Raw genomic sequence first — 11,564 nt, 5'->3', positions numbered from 1 at the left:
ATTTTGTGAATTTTGATGAAATAGTGAAATTGAAAAAAAAAAAAAATTCATCATTGCATAATTAATTTTTCTTGTTCATCAAAACTGATTATTTTTTATATTGATGTGTTTAACATTGCATGTTCGGTAGGAGATCTTTAAAACCTCATCTCGTGAATCTTGAAACAGTTAGTAGAATTCCTAGTTTTGATTGTATTTTTGAAAGCTCCGAAGGTGAAAATCAGCATTTTTGTGACTTAATGGAGAATAATCAAAATTTTGGGGTTGAACAGGGTGTTAGAAGAATGAGGTTGAGAGAATTTTCTGACCCTATAGAGAGTGAAACCTACACTAAAATATCTGCTCCTTTACCAGAAAATGTTAATTTTAGAATTGACCCGAATATGATTAATCAATTGCCTACATTTTATGGAAGATTTAATGAGGAGCCTTATGAGTTTTTGGAAGAGTATAACCAGATTTGTTCTGCTTATAGTTATGCAGGTGTTCCTCAGGAAATTCTCAAACTAAGGTTATTTCAGTTTGCTTTGAAAGATAGGGCAAAAGATTGGTTTAAAGGGGTAGGTCAAGAATTTCAATCTTGGAGTGAAATGCAAGCTTGCTTTTTAAAGAGATTCTTTTCTTATGGAAAGACATCTTCAATTAAGAAACATATAAGAGATTTTTGTCAAGGAACTGACACTCTAGGAGAAGCATGGGAGAGATTCATGTCACTCACTAGGAAGTGCCCACATCATGGCATACCATCTCATGAATTGGTTGAAATTTTTTATGGTGGATTGAATGATCAAGAAAGGCATCTAGTGGATATATCTAGTGGAGGAATGTTCCTTGATACCCATGCAGATGAATCCATGAAATTGATGGAAAAATTAGTAGAAGATTGGACATACCGTCAAAGTTTTTTGTACACTAACCGAAGTGCAGGTCCCAAGCGTGGAGGAATCATTGACATCAAGGCAGTTGAACCGGAGATCAGGATTGATAAGCTAGAAAGAGAAATGAGCAATATTGGTAAAACAGTTAAAGATATGAGCAATGATATTAAATCTTTTTTGCAGGAGTCTAAAGGAAAGGCGAATGCAAACGAGGGCAACAATTCCACTAACAACCCTTGTTGTTTTTGTTCTAGTGAAGAACATTCTGATGAGGCTTGTCCTATGGTTGAACAGGTTAATGCATTTGGGAGACAAGATGCAGGTCAAAACCAATGGAATGCACGACCTAATCAAAATTGGAGCAAAGGAGGAAACAACAATTTCGCCTCAAAGCAATTCGCCCCGCAACCATATCAGCAAAATTTTCAAAATTTTTCTAAGCCCTTTTACTCGTCCTAACAACAATAATGACAACACTAACTCTACTTTAATGGATTTTATCAGGAAATGCAGGAAGAGAGAAAAAGCATGCATGAGGAAAGGAAGATGTTGATGCAAACTTTAGAAGAGCACAAGAAGGAAATTGAGATGCTCAAGCGAGGACAAGGGATTCAAGCACAACAACCTGCTCTCAGGATGAAAGGTAAATCAGAAGAAATCCTTCTAAGAGAAGGACATCCAGGTCAACTCCCTACCCAACCTAATATAAATCCTAGAAATATCATGTTGTGTGTAGATAGAAATTTAGAATCATCATGTTGTGTGTCTTCCGAAATTTTAAATGAATCTTGCATTGGTGAAAATAATAATGTTGCATCATGTCATGATTTTACAAATAATATTTTACATGGCTTTGAAGAAGATATGATTAATGATGAACATGTGAGTGTGATTTCAAAATTACGAAGTGGGAAGGTTTTGTTAGATACTCATAAAAAAAATGTAGGATTGTCGGAGCATCAAGATAAAGAAAATGGAGAGATGGAAAATGATCAACAAGATAAGGGTGGCCAGGATGAGGAAAGGCATCCACGAATGGCAGACCCTAATCCACTTGATTATAGACCACCCATTCCATTTCCTAGTGCTTTAAATATATCTAAGCAAAAACCTGAAAATTCTCATTTGCTTGAAATATTTAAAAATGCAACCATCACTATTCCACTGACTGAGGCAATACAAAATATTCCTTCTTATGCAAAATATGTGAAGGAACTATGTACACCTTCTAGAAAACAGAAAAGGGTACAACTTTCTGAAAATATCAGTTCAATTTTATTGAATGATATTCCTAGGAAAAGAAGAGATCCGGGTGCTCCTCTCATTAAATGTGAAATAGGAGGCATGGTTTTTAGTAAATCACTTCTTGATTCAGGAGCTAGTGTAAACATAATGCCTAAAGCTTTGTATGATAAATTTAAATTTGGTGAGCTTGAACCTATTTTTCTTGAATTACAATTAGCCGATGGTTCAATTAGGCAACCTTATGGAAAATTAGAAGATGTCATAGTAAAAGTGGAGAATTGTAAATTTCCTGTTGATTTCATAGTTGCAGATATGAAAATAACAGGAAATTTGAGCCATGCCCCTATCATTTTAGGTCGACCATTCCTAGCTACGGCGAAAGTTACAACGGATTGGGATAAGGGTACAGTGGAACTTAAAGTAGGAGATGAAAAAATTGAACTATCTATCTCCAAATTAATGAAATACCCTAAAGACACAAGCGAGGATGTTTGCTTTCTAGGGTTGGTAGAAGAAGATGATTTTGATTTTGATCCATGCTCTTATGATTTATTTTCTTGTGAATCTAATGAATGTTTGAATGAAAAATCTTCCATACCAACAAATATTTCTTTGCATTCTGAAATTGAACTTAAGCCTTTACCATCATCTCTGAAATATGCTTATTTAGGACCATGCAAGTCTTTTCCTGTAATCATATCATCATTGTTATCATCTGAACAAGAATTAGAGCTTTTGAATGTCTTATCTACTTATAAATCTGCTATAGGATGGACAATTGATGACATTAAAGGCATCAGTCCAAATATTTGTGAGCACAGAATTTTTCTAGAAGACAGTTCTAGGGCAACAAGGCAACCCCAAAGGCGACTTAACCCGCACATGTTGGAGGTTGTTAAAAAGGAAATCATGAAATGGCTAAAAGCTGATTTTATTTATGCCATTTCAGATAGCCCATGGGTAAGTCCTATTCATGTAGTACCTAAGAAAACAGGAATAACAGTGACTAAAGATGAAAATGGTAATGAGGTACAAACTCGAGTAGCTTCTAGTTGGAGAGTATGCATTGATTATAGGAAGCTTAATTCTGTGACTAAGAAAGATCATTATCCATTACCATTTATTGATCAGATTCTTGAAAGACTTTCAGGTCAAAATTTTTATTGTTTTTTAGATGGATATTCAGGTTATAATCAAATTGAAATTAACAAAAGTGATCAAGAGAAAACAACATTTACATGTCCAGTAGGTACTTTTGCATTTAAAAGAATGCCTTTTGGGTTATGTAATGCTCCAGCTACTTTTCAAAGGTGTATGACTGCCATGTTTTCTGAATTAGTAGGGGATTGCTTGGAAATTTTTATGGATGATTTTTCAGTGTTTGGTTCCTCATTCGATATTTGTCTATCTAATTTAACTAAGGTTTTGCAGATATGTGTACAGAACAATCTGGTTCTAAGTTGGGAGAAATCCCACTTTATGGTGGAGGAGGGAATTGTCCTAGGCCACCATATCAGCAAGGATGGGCTAAGGGTGGACAGGGCCAAAGTCGAGGTTATCAAGAACCTCCCCCTGCCCACAACCCTAAAGCAACTTAGGGGATTTCTAGGGCATGCTGGCTTCTACAGAAGATTTATAAAAGATTTTGCTAAAATTTCTAAACCCTTAACTAATTTACTTTCTAAAGATACACTATTTGTTTTTGATGAAAATGCTAAAGCATCATTTTTGCAGATTAAAGAAGCTCTAATTCAAGCACCTATTTTGCAAGCTCCAGATTGGGGTAAGCCTTTTGAAATTATGTGTGATGCTTCTGACAATGCAGTGGGAGCAATTTTAGGACAAAGAGTGGATAAGAAGCCAGTTGCCATCTACTATGCAAGCAAGACTCTAGGAGGAGCATAAGTAAATTACTCAACTACTGAAAAAGAATTGCTTGCTATTATTTTTGCCCTAGAAAAATTTCGTTCTTATCTTTTAGGTAGTAAAATAATTGTGTTTTCAGTTCATGCAGCTTTAAAGTTTTTACTGAATAAAAAAGAAACCAAACCTAGATTAATTCGGTGGATTTTACTTTTGCAAGAATTTGATTTGGAAATAAAAGATAAACGAGGGATAGATAATACTGTTGCAGATCATCTTTCTAGATTATCTACAGAATTATCTATTCCTATTCATGATGGTTTTCCCAACGAATATATTTTAAAAATTCAAAGTAAAAGGCTTCCATGGTACGCTCATATTGTGAATTTTCTTGTCACAGGATTAATACCTAATGATTGGGATATGAATGATAGAAAGAAATTTTATAAAGATATTAATTACTATTATTATGATGAACCTGAGCTTTTTAAATTAGGTGTTGATCATGTGTTTAGAAGGTGTGTACCGGAGGAAGAACAATGGAGCATTTTAGATGCTTGCCATTCTTCTTTATGTGCTGGACATTATGCTCCTAAATTGACTGCATTTAAAGTTTTAAACTGTGGATTTTTCTGGCCAACTCTATTTTCTGATGCTTTTAAGTTTTGCTCTAGTTGTTTAAAATGTCAAGCAGCGCTGAATATCAAAAAGAATGATAGAATGCCACTACAGCCTATCATTGAAGTAGAAATATTTGACCTATGGGGATTGATTTTATGGGACCATTTCCTAATTCAGATGGGCATGAGTACATCTTAATGGGAGTGGATTATCTTTCCAGATGGGTTGAGGCAATCCTCACTAGGTCAAATGATCATAAAGTAGTGCTTAAATTCATTCAACAACATATATTTTGCAGGTTTGGTTGTCCTAGAGCAATCATAAGTGATGGAGGAAGCCATTTTAATAATTCTCAATTCAGGACCATGCTTAAAAAATATGGGGTTCAACATAGAATCACTACCCCATATCATCCACAAGCAAATGGTCAAATTGAGAATTCAAATAGGGAGATTAAAAAGATTATAAAGAAGATCATTAGGCCTGATGGAAAAGATTGGTCTAGCAGATTATATGATGCTCTATGGGCTTATAGAACTGCTTACAAAACACCTTTAGGGATGTCTCCTTACAGGGTTGTTTTTGGTAAAGCATGTCATCTTCCGGTTGAAATAGAACATAGAGCTTATTGGGCTATTAAGAAACTTAATCTCTCTTTAGATGCAGCGGGAAAACAGCGTTTATTGCAGATGCATAAACTCCAGGAGCTAAGGAACGAAGCTTACGAAAATTCAAGAATCTATAAAGCCAGGATGAAGCACTTCCACGACAAGAATATTAACCGAAAATTAAAATCAAGATGGGATGGGCCATTTACAATTTCTGACATATATGATAATGGAGCTGTTTTGATTTTTGATCCTAAGAAAGGGAAGGAGTTCACAGTTAATGGTATGCGACTTAAGCCATATGTGGAAGCAGAAGATATATCGCAACCTACGGCAACAATAACGCTAAATCCGATCGAAACCACCATACAGGAAGCATAAATCTAGGATTTTGATTTCACTACTTTTCTTTTTATTATTGAATTTTGATTTTTGCAAATAAAGGGAATTAACCTAATTCCCTAGCTCGTAATTTTCTTTGATTTTGTTTTCAGTTTATAGCTTTTCTAGAATAAAGAAGATGATCAAGTACAATTCATAAACAACACGAGATGTCGACTCATCATTAGTAAGTCCTTCAAAGATCACGCCAAGCAGGTTTGCAATTCTGAACTTCTGAATTTCAATTTTGATCTTTTTCCCATGCATTGAGGACATTGCATAATTTAGTGGGGGGGAGAGAACATTTCATGTGTTTACATTGCATAATGCAAACCTTTACTTTTCTTTATGTCATATAAATTCCATGTATAAATGAAACCCACCTTTAGGAGATATTCTTCATCCATGAATTCAAATTACATGTGTAGGGAAGTTTGGCTTTATATAGCGGATCATGATCATGCAAAGATGGGACAAACTTTGATTTTGGATGATATGAGAGTTGATTTCCAAATGGCTAGGTTATCTAGTGGGTGTGTAGGGGATAGGAAAATCAAAGGATTGAAGCACTATGGTTCAATATGCTAGAGAGTTGAGTGAATTGAGGACCCCCATCGCGCCACCAATAAATGAGCCGATCCTACTTGATTGTTTTCATTCTTCCATTGAGTCAATCTTACTGTAGGCTGGAAGATAGACATTTTTCCAAGTCCTTAAGCACAGAACTCCCTTTTCTTGATCTACCTTATGCCATTTGCCATACCATTCTACTTATCATGCTATCCACATTATCATCTATTTATTCAACCATGAGCCAATTTTTCCTATCCACTTGTTCAATTTTTTTTTTCTAACCTAACAGCCTTTCATGGATGGTAGCCATCTCCCAAGCCACTCTATCTCTCTTTCCATGGGATCACTTTTATCCCACCTCTATCTCCAATTCTGTCTAAATTTCACTCTTCATATTCTTATTAACTCTTCTTCTCTCAAATGATTTTTTCAAACAAAAAAAAAAAAATCATGCCCTTATTAGAGTCAATGATAAATATGTTTGTATTTGCTTCTTCAAAATATTTAGTAGTTTTTTTTACCCCTTTCAAAAAAAAAAAAAAAAAAAGTGGAAGTCCTCAAGCTCAAGAAAAAATATGAGGAAAATTAAAAAAAAAAAGAAAAAAAAAGGAAAAGCTATTCATTCAAAGAAAACAAATGGGGTTATTGGTAGATTGATTTTTGCTTTGAATTATTGATTCTAGTAAGGGCATTTTTCACTATATCTTCTTTCTATTTCTTTCTCACTTCGTCTAAGTCTTGGGAGAAGGCAACTTGAAATGAGACATCTTTGATATACCCTCCATTCGCGACCCATCTCTTCACCTTTGAGCCTACGTTTTTCATTCATTCTTATGCTCTTACCCATGCCATCACACCACTTGATATTCTGTGCTAACTGGGAGGCGGAGAATGTTTAAATTTCATCTTATAGTGGGAGGAAACGTAGTGGAGAATTTGAACACAAGTAGCCGCTACCCGTGAGAGAGTGATCTTGTTATGAGAGGGAAAGGCCCACCACTTGATGAGTGCAGTGAGGAGCATTATGGATCATAGTGTAATATCTAGAGAGAAGTACATCTTTCTACTCATTTCATTAGCTCTATCCAAACCATGAGGACGGCACTCATATTCCTCACAAGGTGGAATCCGAATTGTCGAAGAGAGTTTCGTTTAAGCATGTTATTGATAATTCTAACACTTCATACAGATGAATGAGTATTGATGGATGAAGAAGTCATCTAAAGAAATAATGGTACATTGCTAAGGGACTAGCAATAATTTAAGTGGGGGGGTATGATAACTTGCAAATTAACATGATTAATTAATGAATTTTATATTATATTTATGTGTTTTAATGACTATATTTCCATGTTATCATATTAAAATAAAGATAGATCATTTAACCTTTCATTTTATTATTAATTCTGATTTTTTATCATTTTTTATGGAATTTAACTTCATTTCAGTGAAGAAGTATTTTTTACAGGGTTTTAAATACTTGGCTAAAGGTTGGTAAGTGTTTCCATGATTTTTCTGGAATTTTCCATATTTTTATATAATTTTTGACCATTATATAACCAAGAAATGATTTTTACATATTTAAATAACACATATATTATTTATTTGGCATTTATAATATATTTAAATATTTACTAAGGAGTATCCACGTCATTCGCCCGGGCGAATAAATGGATATATTTATTTAAATAAGAATAAAGAGAGAGAGAGAGAATGAGTGGTTATTATTATATAAATAAATAGAGAGAAGAGAGAGAAGAATAGTCAACATAAGCGGCTATGATTTAAAATATATAAAAGAGAGAAGAGAGAGAGAAGAATAGTCAACATAAGTGGCTATGATTTAAAATATTTAAAGAGAGAAGAGAGAGAAGAATAGCGGCTTATGATTTAAAATAAAAGAGAGAAGAATGGTCAAAGATTACGGCTAAGAGAATAAAAAATTATATATATATTTTTTAAAAAGACCTTTGTCCTTTTCTTTTGTTTTTATTATTTCAGGGTGACGTGGAGAATTCCTAGCCGTTCAAATGACGAAATCACTTGCCAATGATTGCGGGCGGACGACGCGCACAACAACGTGTCAGGGCGTGATCCGAGAAAGCAGAAAACGAGAAATAATCATGCTAGCCAATCAAAACGCGCCATTTCCAAGCTTATTGGAGGAGAGATAAATAAATCCAACGGCTCAGATTTTTTCTCACTAAAACCTTGATATCTTGAGATCTACATGTCCGATTGGGCTGAAATTTTGAGGGTAGGTTCGTCTTTTCCCCCTCTACAATCCAGACGGTTGGATCTTTAAATGGAGGTCTGGAAAAGGGCGAAAATCACTTTTTGGAGGCTCTCCCCAAGCAATTGGCCAGGAAGGACACAGGAGGCATTCTGGAAGTCGTCATATCTGGATCTCTTTATCAAATTTGTAAGTTTCTGAATTGTATTTGATCATCTTCTAGAACGATTCGAAAACGCCTTGGCATGGGCGAAATGTACATGCCCTAGATTCATGTTTTGAATGCATCAGCACTTCTTTTTGATTTGGATTCGAGATCTGACTTTTGATAATTAATTCTTAATCATTTTAGGACATTTCTGCTTCATTACATTTTTAATTTAGGGTCGAAATTGGGGCTTTCCCCAATTTCTTCACTTTCTCTCTCTAGGTTAATTTGATTTGTTTCTCTCTCTAGATTTCGGTTTTTATTGTTTAGGAATTTAATTTAATATGTAAAAAACCCAAAAATAAAATTTGAACCGAAAATTCATCCATTTTGAACTCCAATTCAAAAATCACTTTCTTGATTATTAAATTCCCAATTTTAATTCTGAAAATTATTATAAATTTTATTAAATTGGGAAATTAATAATTTATATTTTTATGAGCTTAAAATAATAATAATATTCTTATCTGGAATTATCTGACCGAAATCAAAATTAAGTTTTACTTAATTTTGATTATTTTAAGAATATTATTTAATATTAATTGAATTAAATATTGCAAAATTCAAAATTACTTGACTTGATTCATAAAAATTGTTTGAAAATTCTGAATTGTTGCCTCCTTGCGGATCGACCCCTTGCTTGCTCTATATTCTTATTTAGTAATTAAGGGAATTATAAATTTATTGCATAAGTCTAAAAAGCGCAACGACCACGTAATTTTACGTGATTTTTCGGCTTATCAATTGGCGCCGTTGCCGGGGACGCACGGTTTGAATTTTTAAATTATTCTGTGTGGATTCATTACTCTTTATTTTTTATATTAAGTCTTGGATTGAGCTGAATTTTGCAATTATTTTGTGAATTTTGATGAAATAGTGAAATTGAAAAAAAAAATTCATCATTGCATAATTAATTTTTCTTGTTCATCAAAACTGATTATTTTTTATATTGATGTGTTTAACATTGCATGTTCGGTAGGAGATCTTTAAAACCTCATCTCGTGAATCTTGAAACAGTTAGTAGAATTCCTAGTTTTGATTGTATTTTTGAAAGCTCCGAAGGTGAAAATCAGCATTTTTGTGACTTAATGGAGAATAATCAAAATTTTGGGGTTGAACAGGGTGTTAGAAGAATGAGGTTGAGAGAATTTTCTGACCCTATAGAGAGTGAAACCTACACTAAAATATCTGCTCCTTTACCAGAAAATGTTAATTTTAGAATTGACCCGAATATGATTAATCAATTGCCTACATTTTATGGAAGATTTAATGAGGAGCCTTATGAGTTTTTGGAAGAGTATAACCAGATTTGTTCTGCTTATAGTTATGCAGGTGTTCCTCAGGAAATTCTCAAACTAAGGTTATTTCAGTTTGCTTTGAAAGATAGGGCAAAAGATTGGTTTAAAGGGGTAGGTCAAGAATTTCAATCTTGGAGTGAAATGCAAGCTTGCTTTTAAAGAGATTATTTTCTTATGGAAAGACATCTTCAATTAAGAAACATATAAGAGATTTTTGTCAAGGAACTGACACTCTAGGAGAAGCATGGGAGAGATTCATGTCACTCACTAGGAAGTGCCCACATCATGGCATACCATCTCATGAATTGGTTGAAATTTTTTATGGTGGATTGAATGATCAAGAAAGGCATCTAGTGGATATATCTAGTGGAGGAATGTTCCTTGATACCCATGCAGATGAATCCATGAAATTGATGGAAAAATTAGTAGAAGATTGGACATACCACAAAGTTTTTGTACACTAACCGAAGTGCAGGTCCCAAGCGTGGAGGAATCATTGACATCAAGGCAGTTGAACCGAGATCAGGATTGATAAGCTAGAAAGAGAAATGAGCAATATTGGTAAAACAGTTAAAGATATGAGCAATGATATTAAATCTTTTTGCAGGAGTCTAAAGGAAAGGCGAATGCAAACGAGGGCAACAATTCCACTAACAACCCTTGTTGTTTTGTTCTAGTGAAGAACATTCTGATGAGGCTTGTCCTATGGTTGAACAGGTTAATGCATTGGGGAGAAAAGATGCAGGTCAAAACCAATGGAATGCACGACCTAATCGAAATTGGAGCAAAGGAGGAAACAACAATTTCGCCTCAAAGCAATTAAGCAACCATATCAGCAAAATTTTCAAAATTTTTCTAAGCCCTTTACTCTCGTCCTAACAACAATAATGACAACACTAACTCTACTTTAATGGATTTTATCAGGAAATGCAGGAAGAGAGAAAAAGCATGCATGAGGAAAGGAAGATGTTGATGCAAACTATAGAAGAGCACAAGAAGGAAATTCAGATGCTCAAGCGAGGACAAGGGATTCAAGCACAACAACCTCCTCTCAGGATGAAAGGTAAATCAGAAGAAATCCTTATAAGAGAAGGACATCCAGGTCCACTCCCTACCCAACCTAATATAAATCCTAGAAATATCATGTTGTGTGTAGATAGAAATTTAGAATCATCATGTTGTGTGTCTTCCAAATTTTAAATGAATCTTGCATTGGTGAAAATAATAATGTTGCATCATGTCATGATTTTACAAATAATATTTTACATGGCTTTGAAGAAGATATGATTAATGATGAACATGTGAGTGTGATTTCAAAATTACAGTGGGAAGGTTTTGTTAGATACTCATAAAAAAATGTAGGATTGTCGGAGCATCAAGATAAAGAAAATGGAGAGATGGAAAATGATCAACAAGATAAGGGTGGCCAGGATGAGGAAAGGCATCCACGAATGGCAGACCCTAATCCACTTGATTATAGACCACCCATTCCATTTCCTAGTGCTTTAAATATATCTAAGCAAAAACCTGAAAATTCTCATTTGCTTGAAATATTTAAAAATGCAACCATCACTATTCCACTGACTGAGGCAATACAAAATATTCCTTCTTATGCAAAATATGTGAAGGAACTATGTACACCTTCTAGAAAGCAGA

General features: G+C 34.2%; 2 pseudogenes; both read right to left on the bottom strand.

The window, feature by feature from the left end:
* Positions 1-645: 645 nt before the first annotated feature.
* On the bottom strand, positions 646-742 carry LOC144700317 (small nucleolar RNA R71; annotated as a pseudogene).
* A 9,361-nt stretch (positions 743-10,103) lies between these two features.
* On the bottom strand, positions 10,104-10,200 carry LOC144700316 (small nucleolar RNA R71; annotated as a pseudogene).
* Positions 10,201-11,564: the final 1,364 nt, after the last annotated feature.

The sequence above is a fragment of the Wolffia australiana genome, chromosome 2 (genome assembly GCF_029677425.1).
Source record: "Wolffia australiana isolate 7733 chromosome 2, ASM2967742v1".
NCBI lineage: Eukaryota > Viridiplantae > Streptophyta > Magnoliopsida > Alismatales > Araceae > Wolffia > Wolffia australiana.
The sequence above is the reverse complement of the archived record's forward strand: the minus strand, read 5'-3'. Positions and strand labels throughout refer to the sequence as shown.